Source organism: Rana temporaria, chromosome 4, assembly GCF_905171775.1.
Source record: "Rana temporaria chromosome 4, aRanTem1.1, whole genome shotgun sequence".
In the NCBI taxonomy this organism is placed as follows: Eukaryota; Metazoa; Chordata; class Amphibia; order Anura; family Ranidae; genus Rana; species Rana temporaria.
The window spans coordinates 249,216,440-249,229,552 of NC_053492.1; the positions used below are offsets into that span (position 1 = coordinate 249,216,440).

The 13,113-nt window shown below is 39.9% G+C and overlaps 1 protein-coding gene across 1 annotated transcript in view; it reads left to right on the top strand.

Annotated features, from left to right (window-relative positions):
* The first annotated feature begins 362 nt into the window (after positions 1-362).
* Positions 363-13,113, top strand: part of FHL5 (four and a half LIM domains 5) — a 67,190-nt gene continuing 54,439 nt past the window's right edge. The window contains exon 1 of the mRNA XM_040350127.1: positions 363-733. The gene's annotated coding sequence lies outside the window, so the exon portion shown is untranslated. The remainder of the gene's footprint in view (positions 734-13,113) is intronic.

Consider the following 13,113-nt stretch of genomic DNA (forward strand, 5'->3'; position numbering starts at 1 on the left):
GGGCTTCACTGATTATCTCCTTTATTTCAGTTTTTTTACAAGAGCTACGAGAGCTGAACTTTAACATTACTATGTATCTGAGTGCACAAAACACAATTTTTATTTTTAGTAAAAGTATCTGAATTTGAGCTCTGCTCAGAATTTAAAAAGTAACCTTACATCTCAAAGTAGCCGCATGTAATATTTTGATTTGTGGCTGCATTAGTATGCATCAGGGAGTAGCAATTTGCTTGACAACCTCTTCTTTATTTCATTTCATTCATGAGTTCATTAAGCTGTAAAGTAAAAGGATATTTAAAATAAAGCATTTAGATTTAAATGTAATAACAACTAAAAGTTTAAGCATAGCAGCACTGAGTCATATGTGTGTTTTGCTTTGCATCCATTGCACCATCAGATACACATTCCAGTGGTTACTATGACCACTAACATTCCATCAGGTTAGCCCTTTGGGTCCTGGCCGTGGTTAAAAGGAAATAGGCTGAACTTCACATTCTTCATTAAATCTATGTTACTTTCTATCATTTGCAAGTTTAGGAGCTCTACATAAACATCCTTTATTGCTGTGTGAAAAGACAGACATGGACTTGGAGAAGCTTGAAGAAACCAAGTCTGCGCAAGAGCCAAAATCTGACAAGAATTGAATTACAGAACCTCTGCTCACAGACTTCAGTATGTGTCTGGGAAACGTCCCTACAAGCTTTCAGCAGCTCAGCTGAGAGGAAGGACAGATGTGAGTATCTATCTTAAAAATGCTACTTGTTTATATGGAAAGAATGGATTGGGATACTGTACCCTTAGACTGGTTTCCTACATTTATATACATTTTGTGTTCTTTGTAAGCGTAATTTTCAAAAATATCATCCTATGATTTAGGGGTATGAAAATTGGTGAAGTTTGCTGTATGTTTGTTTAATGATCATACCTGTGGAGTTGTCCGAAAAACTGGTATTTCTTTTTAGACAAAATAAAAGTTTATAATCATGGTATTTTTTTTGTGATGTAAAAATGTATATTGCTTAAAAATTTGTAGTTAGTAAATAAATATTAATTTTATAGACCACAAATAATTTTTATTACTTTTTAGTACATGTTTTTATATTCACTATTTAAAATGAAATGCATCTCTTGAACCAGGTACTTTCAGAACTTGTTCAGACCAGCAAACCCGCTGACTGCATGTGACTGAATGTTGAGAGGAAGAGTGTCAATGCACCAATCCTGGTACATCACACGCCAGGATTGTTTTTCTTTGTAGCTCTTTTTGTTTAATTAAGTATTTTTTGTTAGAAATGTATTAAAATGTCACAATATAATTTTATTCAATTTTATCTGGGCTGAAAAGTCCGCCGAGACTGATGGTATCAGTGGAGAAGAGGAATGGGGAAGGAGTTAGGAGGGAGAGAAGAGTAGAAGAGGAAAGGAGTATAGTAAGAGGAGATAGGAGAGGGGAGATTTTCTTATGGCATGATATGTTAGAAACATAGAGCCATCAGGACCTACCCCCTTATTTATTCTGTTTGACCTTATGTGTCATGTCAGAATGAGAGAATATAGAAAATTGATGTTTAAATAAGGAATTGAGTGTGATTTTGTATTTATATGTGGAAAAACATTGACATTTTGTAAAAAATAATACATTTTCACTGCAGGGGAGTTGGGATGTAGTAGTGCATGCAGTGCTTATTTTCAACATAGTGGTGTAGACCGACTACATAGAAAACAAGGCAAACTGCCGTGTCTTTGCTGTGGAACTGCGCTCGACATGGCTGCCGGGTGCAGCCCAATGCAAATGGCATGAACGGGAGCTCAAACTTACATACAAGTATCATAATTGGTCTTAGGTTTTTAACTTCTTTCTTTTGATCAAGACTATAATTTCAGATTTTAACTGCTGTGGCTTTCAGCTTTCAGTAGGCAGGGGAACATACAAGTCCATGCTGATTTTTTCCCCCAGGTTTAAAGTGTTACATTTTAACAGCAAGGTCAACTATAAGGGTATGTTAAGTTTAGGAGATAGGTTAACAGCTAGGATTAGTGGTTAGTTTAAAGCATGCTTGTCAGCAAACAATTTACTAAACTGACCAGAGCTATACAGTGCAGGCACATATATAGATAGGAAGGAGGAAGGTGGAATCAACAATACCATAAACTGGCAGATTGCAATAGTCTGATTTTCAGAGGCGCCCAGACATACCTATTTATGTAAGGTACATACCTAAACTTTATAGCTCCAGCCATTTTTGTTTCAACAAAGTAAGAGAAGGGTAAGTTTTGGCACTGGGTTACTGAACTGAGTTATCCTTGAGCTAAACATTTTAAGAGGCTGAACTTGTTGGTGCAGTTATAATTATTGTAGCCCCCCTTCTCCCGCCAGTCGTGTGCTTACCTGTACCCAATCCAGCAAGATATCACCATCTAGGCCGCACAGCCTCTTATTAACATAACACTGGTGGGTCTGCACATGCGTTCAAGACTCTTATTCATTTCAATGGAGAGTTAGCCCAGCGTACAAGCTAGTATTTGAGATTGCTGCATAAGAACTAATGAGAGGGCAGAGAACATGCACTGGACCAACATGGAAGATTTTGGCAAGGGGCTGTGTGGCCCCAATATTTGGCTGAATCTGTGACAGGTAACTATAAAAATGGGGGGGGGGGGGGGGGGTCACCAATGTACAGTAAGTGTAAATGCACCCAAAGTGCAGGTCCATTTTAAAAGAGTGAGATTGGTAAGCATGACAGTCAAGCAACTTACAATTTTTTTAAAAGAAGTTAAAGAGTCACTAAACCCACATCATAAAAAAACTATTAATAAATATGGTATTACATGCTGTTAATACTCACTAAGTCACTATGAGAATCGTTTTCTGTATTCTGCAAAAAAACTGGTTAACCCTGCTGCTCTCTATCTCTGCCTTCTGTCCAAGTCCCCAGTTTGGCTAGGGACGTTGCAGCTGTGGTGGCAACTCTGCACATGCTCATATTTCAGTGAGTTTCTATGCTGAGCATTTCATCCCTATCACATCTGAATAGCCCATGTGACTATAGAGTCATGTGGGCGAATACACAGCGGTAAATGACAGCCCACTTCTTCCCTCCTGCTCCATGCCCACTAGCCAGCTAAACACAATGGTGGTAGGATATCATATGTAGATTAATGGAGGCTTCACCTCCCCCTTATTCTAAAACACAGGCTGGAGGGGCGTGACACGGCCTATGACTGGCAGAAATCTGACCACACCATGTTATTTCCACAAAGATTTAATTTTAAATATATATTGTTATGCCACTTTAAAACAGTTTATTGATATTATTTATTTATTTTTAGTCTGTTGGTTTTTTTTTGAACATGTGAGCAGCAGCAGAGGATTAAAAGCTCATCCTGCTTAAGTTTCCCTGCAGACAGGCTGGGAATGAGCTGGGTCATGTGACAGCTGTATATCGATTAGAAAAAAGGTACTCTGATTTTTTTTTTATTATTCAAATCATTACAGTGCCATCATCCACATACAGAAATAGAAGGGGCAATGTAAATTAAATAATGGTAGGGCCAATATTTCTATCATGACAGATTCACTTTAAAGGAATGTTTTTACAGATTTACCAATGTGCTTTTGAACACAATTCAATGGCCTCAGCTCTGTAAACTTTCTGCATTCGGGTAATATGTCCATATGCCATATGTGGGTACATGCAAATATTGGCTTACACCCATGTACAGCCATGCATTGCCATTCATGTGGAGCTGTATGCAGCACCTGGGCTCATGGGATGCGGATAAAAAAAAAGTTTGTTGTGCACCCCTAATGGGCCCCTTTGCATGAAGCTTTAAAGTGTCCAGTATACTTGAATGTAACTTTAAATGAAGAGACAGAATTTCAATACTCCAAAATGCTTGTTTATAGTCTTTCCCTAACTATTCATGTAAATAGTAACGAATTAGAAAATCTTTGTAACAGCAGCTGGAAAATCTATCAGATCGTAGCCACTCTTATGTACAAAAGTGATTATACTGTTAGGTGACAAGGTCAGTTTTTCTTTTAATTACTTTATGAACAATAACGTCTACATATTTTAAAAGAACAGTTATGTTTTAAAAAATTATGGGGACAGTCAGGTTAGCTCAATTTCGAAATAATAATACCCCTCTATAATAAATTTGCTGGTACAGCAAGGTAATCTATGTACTTTAAAGGAAAGAGTAAGCTTTACTTAAAAAATAACATTCTTGCGAAAAAAAATCTGCAAGCCATATTGTAATTTATTGTTTTTAAAAATTACCTATCCTTTTGAATCTGCAGCCACTGTGTATTTCTGTAAAATTCTATTAAGACGCTTATGGACCAGCCGCTGCAGTTATACTGCGACAGGTTGGCTTTGCTGCGTGAACCGTCGTAGCTGTACGTCAGTCGCTTTAAGTGAGCTAGCAGGAGGTGCAGGCGCCCGCTGCATCGCGGGGGTGCCAATGCTAGTGACCGACGGTCGTGATGACCACCAGCCATGAGTGATTGCGGGCACGAGAGGCAGAACAGGGACGTGTGTGTAAACAGATCGTGGGGGTTGAGCACTTGAGGTTATGACTTTTGCAAGTTATTATATTTTAGTTTACTTTGAGCTTCAACTGTCTTTTTTTCTGCCGAAGTGATAATCAAAATTATGTAAACTGCAACCTGGTCTTATTCCTGTTGTTGTATAACATTAATGGACTTGGATTGTTTTCCAGGGGATAAGCAGCCAAGTAGATAAGCAGCATTTAGTTGCCAAAAACTGATTTTTAATCAAACTAAATTCAGCTATGTTACAGGGATCTTTGTAGGATGCACATATTATATAAATTAGGTTTTCATCCTTTGGATGATACTGTTTTTGTATGTAGGAGCCCTTCCCCTTTAGCTGTTTTGATGCTGCATGTTCCTTATATGAGCTTGTCATCATCCTCATACACAGAAGCAAATTCCTTAAGCATGTAACAGTAGCAGTTAATAACATGCAAGATATATTTCATTACTTCTCAATTGGATTTTGCTAGGACCACACTGTAAAAAATCTACTTATAGCTCAGCATTTGGCTCTGAAAGCAGAGAGATGATCTGTGTCAACTTCATTTACTTGTGATGTGTCACAGACTATTTTATACCTAGAAGTTCCATTATGTACTGCAGTGACTTAGCAGGAAAATATGACAGGGAATGGTGTGCTGGGCTTCTCAGCTCTGCACGCCCTACCCGTGATAACAGCTGCACTACAGATGTGTCAAGCTTGCCACTGAATATTTGCCATGGCTTACAAGGAAGCATATTCATAGAATGAACTGGGCATACTTTCCCAGCAGTTTATTATATGTATTGCTGCAGTAGATCTCAGAATGCATGGAATGTTCCCACCATATTTATTTTTCAGTGAGCAGTCTATGACTGGTGCCAACATTTTAACTTATTGTCAGGGGACACTTCATATTGCAGCAGGAGTACTGTGCAGTGGAAACATGCTGCACTACAGTTACCATGAAAAGATCATAAACCGCTGTATGCATTTAAATAAATAATAACAATATTTGTAGGTAAAGTTCTTCTTTTCATTTTATTTGCTAAAAATCCCACTAGCAATTACTCCATACCAAACCATTCATAATCTGTTATTTTCTTGCCATATTTTGGTTTTCGCAACTAAAAACTTGCTACTGGTAGTGTTTGGTGTGTGGCTTGCAATGCCAATTTTTTTTTATAAAAATAAACATTCTGAGCTTACTCGTGTACGGAAACAGATTCAAGAACACTCCTTATTTCAAACCAAAAACAAATTCATGAAAGATCATTTTAGTAATTTGGAGATAAATGTAGTTGGCCGCTCCTACTTTGTCTACACCTACAAGAAAATATTCATCCTTGTAAATGGCCAAAGCTTTCTGTGCGACCCTGTACAATTTTCAACCCATGTCCCCTACTAGGTCTGCCACCAATAAATCTGCTTCAACTGAAACATACCTCAAAGATGGTGCTTTGACCTCTCTCACAGAAGAGGAAATTTACTCTCTCTCCCAACCCATTTGCTCTGAGGAATTTGCAATGGCACTAGCAAGTTCTCCTTTGGGTAAAGCTCTAGGGCCTGACGGCTTTACATATGATCCCATGAAAAGCACGTATGATCTTAACGTGGACCATACATGCTTTAACAGATGTCTCATCCCGTTTGAAGACCTCTGTCTTGCTGAAGGACCCATATGTAAATCCCTCTCTGCCTCTTACTGTATCCTGCTGGACTTATTTTCCCAGCAAGATCCTCCATACAAAAGGGTAAGGGGCCTGAACACATTTACTGAAGTTAAAAAAACTGCATACTCTTTTTTGCTCACAAATCTTCCTTGTGTAGCAAATACCAAGAAATCACATATGAAATCCTGACATGGTGGTATCAGACCCCCTCTGTCCTGACCCCTCTCTCCTGGCATTCTTGTTTCCTTGACACAGCCCATTGTGCTGGAAATGCAGTGCCCAGGTCTGTGCGATATTCCACATTTTCTGGGAATGTCTCAATATCTGGCCTTTTTGGCAACAAGTCTTGCAGATTGTACACAAACTTACATATTTCACCCTTTTTGACAATCCTGTGGCAGTGCTCCTCAGCTTAACCCTTGTGTCAAGTGAGAGATATCTTAAGTCGCTACTAAAACATTACTGAACGCTACCAGGGTCTGCATCCCCAGCATGTGGAAACAACAATCTCCACCCACCATTTTTCAATGGTTTGCCAGGATGAATGGAACACTTGCTACCCTCAAAGACAAAACAAAGGAGCACAATACAGGATAATATTGAACATTGTATCATTATTCTGATGAAACCTACCCTGTGGTCATTCAATGCTGTGAGCCGACTTGTGGTGCTGCCACCCCACCAGGGTATCCCCCCCACCCCCTCCTTCTATGCCCTCTGTCCCTCACCCCCCACTGTTTTTGTTTTCTGCTCTACTCTCTTCTTCACCTCTCTCCTTGTTCCCCCACTCCATCTAGACGCCTTAGAGTGTTATTTTTCCTGTTAAAAATCTTAAACAGTGAACTATAAATGAACAAGTAACATCTAACTTCCTCACAACTCTTAACTAAACCCTAAAACCTAAAGCCCAACTTGAGCCAAATTTTTTTTTCAGTTTTAAAAAGAAATATAAATAATTATCTCAAGTTTTATTGCTAACTAGGACAGTGAGACACAGAATGAAATAATGACCTAATAGAGGTCCTAACCCTTGCCCAATAATAAACTTTATAGAGGTTCTAAACCATTCCCATTTTTTCTTAGTTTCGGCTGGAGTTGGGCTTTAACTCTTATCCTGATCTTTACACTTAAACATCAACACAACTTGTTTCTTTAGTATCTTTTTTAGATTTATTTTTTGTATTTTTAGTATCTTTTGTTATTAATATAATTAATATAAGTAGGAGCCATAATTTTGTATAATTTGTTTCCGTGAGTAGCGATGCATCAGGCAGTGAGGTCCTTGTAACATCTACTGTCACGTACAATAGGCTGTATACATGCTGGAAGACAGAGTGTGGCTGCATTCTATGCACTGATTGGTCACTGTTTGGTCATGGAAGGTGGGAGTTGGAGTAAGTCCCATTGGCAGCCTACAATAGCACCTGAGGCCCTGTACACACGATCAGTCCATCCGATGAAAATGGACTGAAGGCTGATGGTCTGATGGTCTAAAGGGCCTACACACCATCAGTTCAAAATCCGATCGAGTCCAACGCGGTGACGTAAAACACAAGGACGTGCTGAAAAAAACAAAGTTCAATGTTTCCAAGCATGCGTTGACTTGATTCTGAGCATGCGCAGGTTTTGAACCGATGCTTTTGCGTACTAACCATCCGTTTTGACCGATCGGTCATCAGTCTATCAGTCCGATTTTAAAGCAAGTTCTAAAACTTTGGACTGAAGGACAAAAGTCTGATAGGCCATACACACGGTAGGTTTGGACTGATGAAACTGAACCTCAGTCCGTTTTCATCAGTTTGGACTGATCGTGTGTACAAGGCCTGACAGTCACATGTTCAGCCTGGAGCGGTGTTCAGAAGCATGCTTTAGCAATAGCGATGGCCATCTGCTTGTAGCTAAAAAACAAAACTTAGAACAAATAAATAAATAAAACTATAACTATAGCTAACTATAGTAACAGTATATGTTCTACTGCATCTATAGATTAAAAAACCATGACTATCACATTTTTAAAGACAACTCTTTCTACTCTAGGTATTAATAGAACCAAACTTTCTACTTTTGACCATATAGAGCCAAACTCCAGGCTCAATCCTCCAACCCAGTGCTCAAAGTCCCTTACTGTATTTTTTTTTATACAATTACCTTTTCCCTGAAGTCTTCAGCACATGTGACACGCAGCTCATGTGGATCTTTTCCTGGTGGTGGGTATTTTCCAACCAAAAAGAAATCTTGTGGGGGACAGCACAGAGAGGAGGTGAATATTATAGCCATTTTTTTTAAACACTGGTGCTCTTTTTTTTACCATTAACATAACCCTAACTTTTTTTTTTTTTTAATCCAGTACCTTTTTTTATTGTTTTCCATCCATATACATGACAGGAAATATAAATTCGTGTTTTACACACAGTGCATTTTATGTGCATACAAAAAAAATCTATAACAAACACTAAAAATCTCCATCCATCCCAACCCTCCCTTCCCTCCCCCTCCCTATCTTACCCTTAAAGTGCATACACGTTTTAAATCATGCTCTTGTCCTTAAATTAAATAGTACTTTACTAGTCTATACTTAATTAGAGTGAGCGGCCTATTTTCACTAACCAGTGCTCCCATATTGCATTAAATTTTTTAAGGTTGCCACGTCTAATCCATGTTCCCCTCTCTTTCCCTATTGTGCTGTTCATTACATTGAGCCATTCTGCTACTGTAGGTGGATTTTGTGCTTGCCATTTTAGTGCTATTAGTTTCCTCGCCTGGAACAGACTTCTTATGGCTGCTACTAGTACATCCCTCTGCCCCATTCTCTCCTCAATGCATCCTAATAGGCAAACCCTGGCTTCAAGTTCCAGAGTAATTCCAAAAGTTGCATTTATAATGTCCAGAATCTTAACCCAATATCGATGCAATTTTGGGCATTTCCACATCATGTGGATAAGGTCCCCTGTGTTTTGACATCTGGGACATTTATCATCTGGCTTCCATCCGAATCGAAATAGTTTCTTGGGAGTATAATAAACCCTGTGGAGAAGGAATAGATGGGAGACCCGTTGTGACGGGGCTAGTGAAACCACTGTCCCCAATTCCAATATCCTGTCCCATTGGTCATTCGTTATTGGGCCAATATCCTCCTCCCACCTCTGTTTGTTCCTGCAGAGCCTCTCATTTCCTACCAACTGATCCCTGATTCGTTCGTACAGATCTGAGATAAGACCTTTCAAGACCCCTGTCTTGATTAGTCTTTGAAAATGCGTTAGCTTTTGCCATCTTACCGGCTGTAACTTAAATTGGGCTTGTAGTGCATGTCTAACCTGCAAATAGGTAAAGAACATGGAATTTGGAATACCATATTCCCTACTTAGCTCTGAGAAGGGTTTTAATGTGCAACCTGTGTACAATTGTGCCACTCTGGTTATCCCACGTTTATCCCATTCTTTTAGTTTCCCCATGGCCAAAATGTCTTTTAAATTCTTATTTTCCCATAATGGAGAGTATTCTGATAATCCTTGATAGCCCAAAGCTACTTTTCCTGCTTGCCACACTCTTACCATCATTTTTACTGTTGGGCTTTTTACCAAGAACGAGTTGGCCTCTAAGGCCTCTATTACAGAACTATGTGGGGACCCCCTTAGCATCATTTTCCCGCTTGCATTTCCTCCCCCCTCTGTACCACAGCCCCCCAGGTGCTGCAGCTGTGCCGCCAAGAAGTAACTGTGGGGGTGCGGAACCGCCAGCCCTCCCCTATTTGTTGGTAGTTGCAGCGTTCGGAGACTGATCCTTGCTTTTCCCTTTTTCCAAATTAAAGTCCTAAAGAGGGTCTCTATCTTCTTAAACCATTGATTGTCAATCCATACTGGGGAGTTGTGAAGTATATACAGCAACTGTGGCAACCAGATAATTTTAATGAGATTGCTACGGCCAGCAACCGACAATGGCAAATGTCCCCATATTTCCGCTTTGCGTTTAAATTTAACCAAAAGTGGTACTAGATTGTTATTTATAAATTGTTCTGGGTTACGTGTTACCACTATTCCCAAGTACTCCATCTTCTCCCCGATTTTTAATTGAGGGATTCCTATCCCATCAATGTTGCTTACCAGGTCCACAGGTAAGAGTGTTGATTTTTCCCAATTTATTACCAGGCCCGAGAATCGTCCGAACGCTTCTACTGTTTGAACTGCAGTTTTGAGGGAGGTTGTAGAGTTGCCCAAGAAAAGGAGGATATCGTCCGCATAAAGCGCGACTTTCTCCTCCTCTGCTCCTCTCTGGAACCCCTGTATTTCCTGCCTAGCTCTAATTGCAGTCGCCAAGGGCTCAATTGCCAGGGCGAAAAGGAGGGGGGACAGTGGACATCCCTGTCTCGTTCCCCTTTCCAATTCAAACGACTGTGAAACTTCATTGTTTATTTTTATTTTGGCCCTTGGGGAATTATACAATAGCTTTATCCATTTAATAAAAGATGGGCCAAACCCAAACTTCTCCAGAGCGTACCAGAGATAGTCCCACTCCAGACTATCAAAGGCCTTAGTGGCGTCCAATGCTAAGATACATCTATCTCCCGTGTTCTCTGCCGGGGTCTGTAGGTTTAAATACAGCCTTCTTATATTTATGCTCGTGGACCGATTTGGAATAAACATAACCCTAACTTTAACTCTCAATGTTGACCTTCAAACCTCATTTTCACCTAGCCCTTATCTGTAACCCCTTATGGCAGGCCTACCTTATCAGCACCAAAAGTATTGTTAACAAATTCTTATATCCTTGCCTGCACATAATTTTTTATTTTATCTGGACACTATACAATAAAATAATGGCATGCTACATAGACCATCTTGCTTTCCTTACATGTGTTATATCCTACCTCTATTTTACTGCTAACTGGTTTATTTAGGACAAAATACAGAATTCCCAAGCAACCAGTCTGAAATCTAGTTGGTTACTGCACTGTGCCCATTCACCAAGTCTTTGTACTGCCCTTTGGAATAAATCTGCAATATGAGTATGTTTGGAGACTTTTACAATCTGTGCTTCATAACAGCAACATTCCACCTACAGATATTAACCCAACATTTGGCAACAGAACAAAGTAATAGCAACAAGATTTTTAACAAAAAGGTCAATATCTTAAACAACGTTGCACATGTTGGTTTCCTTTTGTCTCTAGCTTTGTTCATGTTTCATATTTGCTCTATCATGTTAGGTGGATTTTGGTAGAGACTGGAATATGTGCCCTCTGAGCACCACCAAGTTATACCTGTTCTTTTTAGAGCCTTTAGCACTGGAGCTCTCCATATTTTCAGCAGAAGGAGCTCCATAATCACTTATGACTACTTGTGCATTTACCATTACTGAACCTAGACAGACCTAGACAAATAGTGCTCTCTTGTATTAGTAGAGGTGCTTTAAAAAATTGCTAGCAGTCTCATCATGTTTAGTACTTAAAGCGGAGGTTCACCCAAAAAACAAGTATATAACATTACAATCAGTACACCTCAAACATGTACAATATGCTGTTTTTTTTTGGGGGGGGGTGTACATACGGTATTATCAGTATTTTCCTCCCGACTTCCGGGTACTCGCTCCCGCGGGAGTGGGCGTTCCTGTGCAGTGCCGCAATGTCAACTGGGACTTCGCCCATATGATTGACGTGCCTGAGAAAAACTCCCCCTGGCAGATAAGGCGCGTCACGACTTTCCGAAAGTAGCCGAACCGCGAGTCGGCTCTATACAGCGCCTGCGCAGTCAGCTCTACACGGCTCCTAGTCGGTGCGCAGGCGCCGTATAGAGCCGACTCGCGGTTCGGCTACTTTCGGAAAGTCGTGAGGCGCCTTATCCGCCAGGGGGAGTTTTTCTCAGGCACGTCAATCATTTGGGCGAAGTCCCAGATGACATTGCGGCACTGCACAGGAACACCCACTCCTGCGGGAGCGAGTACCCGGAAGCCAGGAGGAAAATACCGATAATACCGTATGTACACCCCCAAAAAAAAAAAAAAAACGGCATACTGTACATGTTTGAGGTATACTGAATGTAATGTTATATACTTGTTTTTTGTGTGAACCTCCGCTTTAAAAGCTGCTCAGAAGATAAATACAAAGATAGGTATGAACAAAACCTAGTTTGAGGATTGGTGCTGCTGTTTTACCAAACTCAGTCCAAACCATCTGGAGCATGTTCTATTTTGATGATGTACACTGCGCTCCATATAGTAAAGCCAAGTGCAGGTAACCACTGCCACAGCAACGGTGATAGTGTACGGTGAATATAAATGGGGTGAGGGCTGTTCTGGTCCTGTTAGACCTGCCCGTAAACAGGCAAGTGGTGTTTTCTTTGGGCATTGTTTGTAGTGTAAATGCTGGGCTATGAGGTTGTGTGGGTATATATATATATATATATATATATATATATATATATATATATTTATTTATTTATACATATACAGTATCTCACAAAAGTGAGTACCATCCTAACATTGTTGTAAATATTTTTATTATATCTTTTATATGTGACAACACTAAAGAAATTATACTTTGCTACAATGTGAAGTAGTAAGTGTACAGCTTGTATAACAGTGTACATTTGCTGTCCCCTCAAAATAACTCAACACAGAGCCATCAATGTCTAAACCGCTGGCAACAAAAGTGAGTACACCCCTAAGTGAAAATGTCCAGAAAGGACCCAATTAGCCATTTTCCCTCCCAGGTGTCATGTGACTCATTAGTGTTACAAGGTCTCAGGTGTGAATGGAGAGCAGGTGTGTTAAATTTGTTTTTATCGTTCTCACTCTTTCATACTGGTCACTGGAAGTTCAACATGGCACCTCATGAACTCTCTGAGGATCTAAAAAAAATAATTGTTGCTCTATATAAAGATGGCCTAGGCTATAAGAAGATTGCC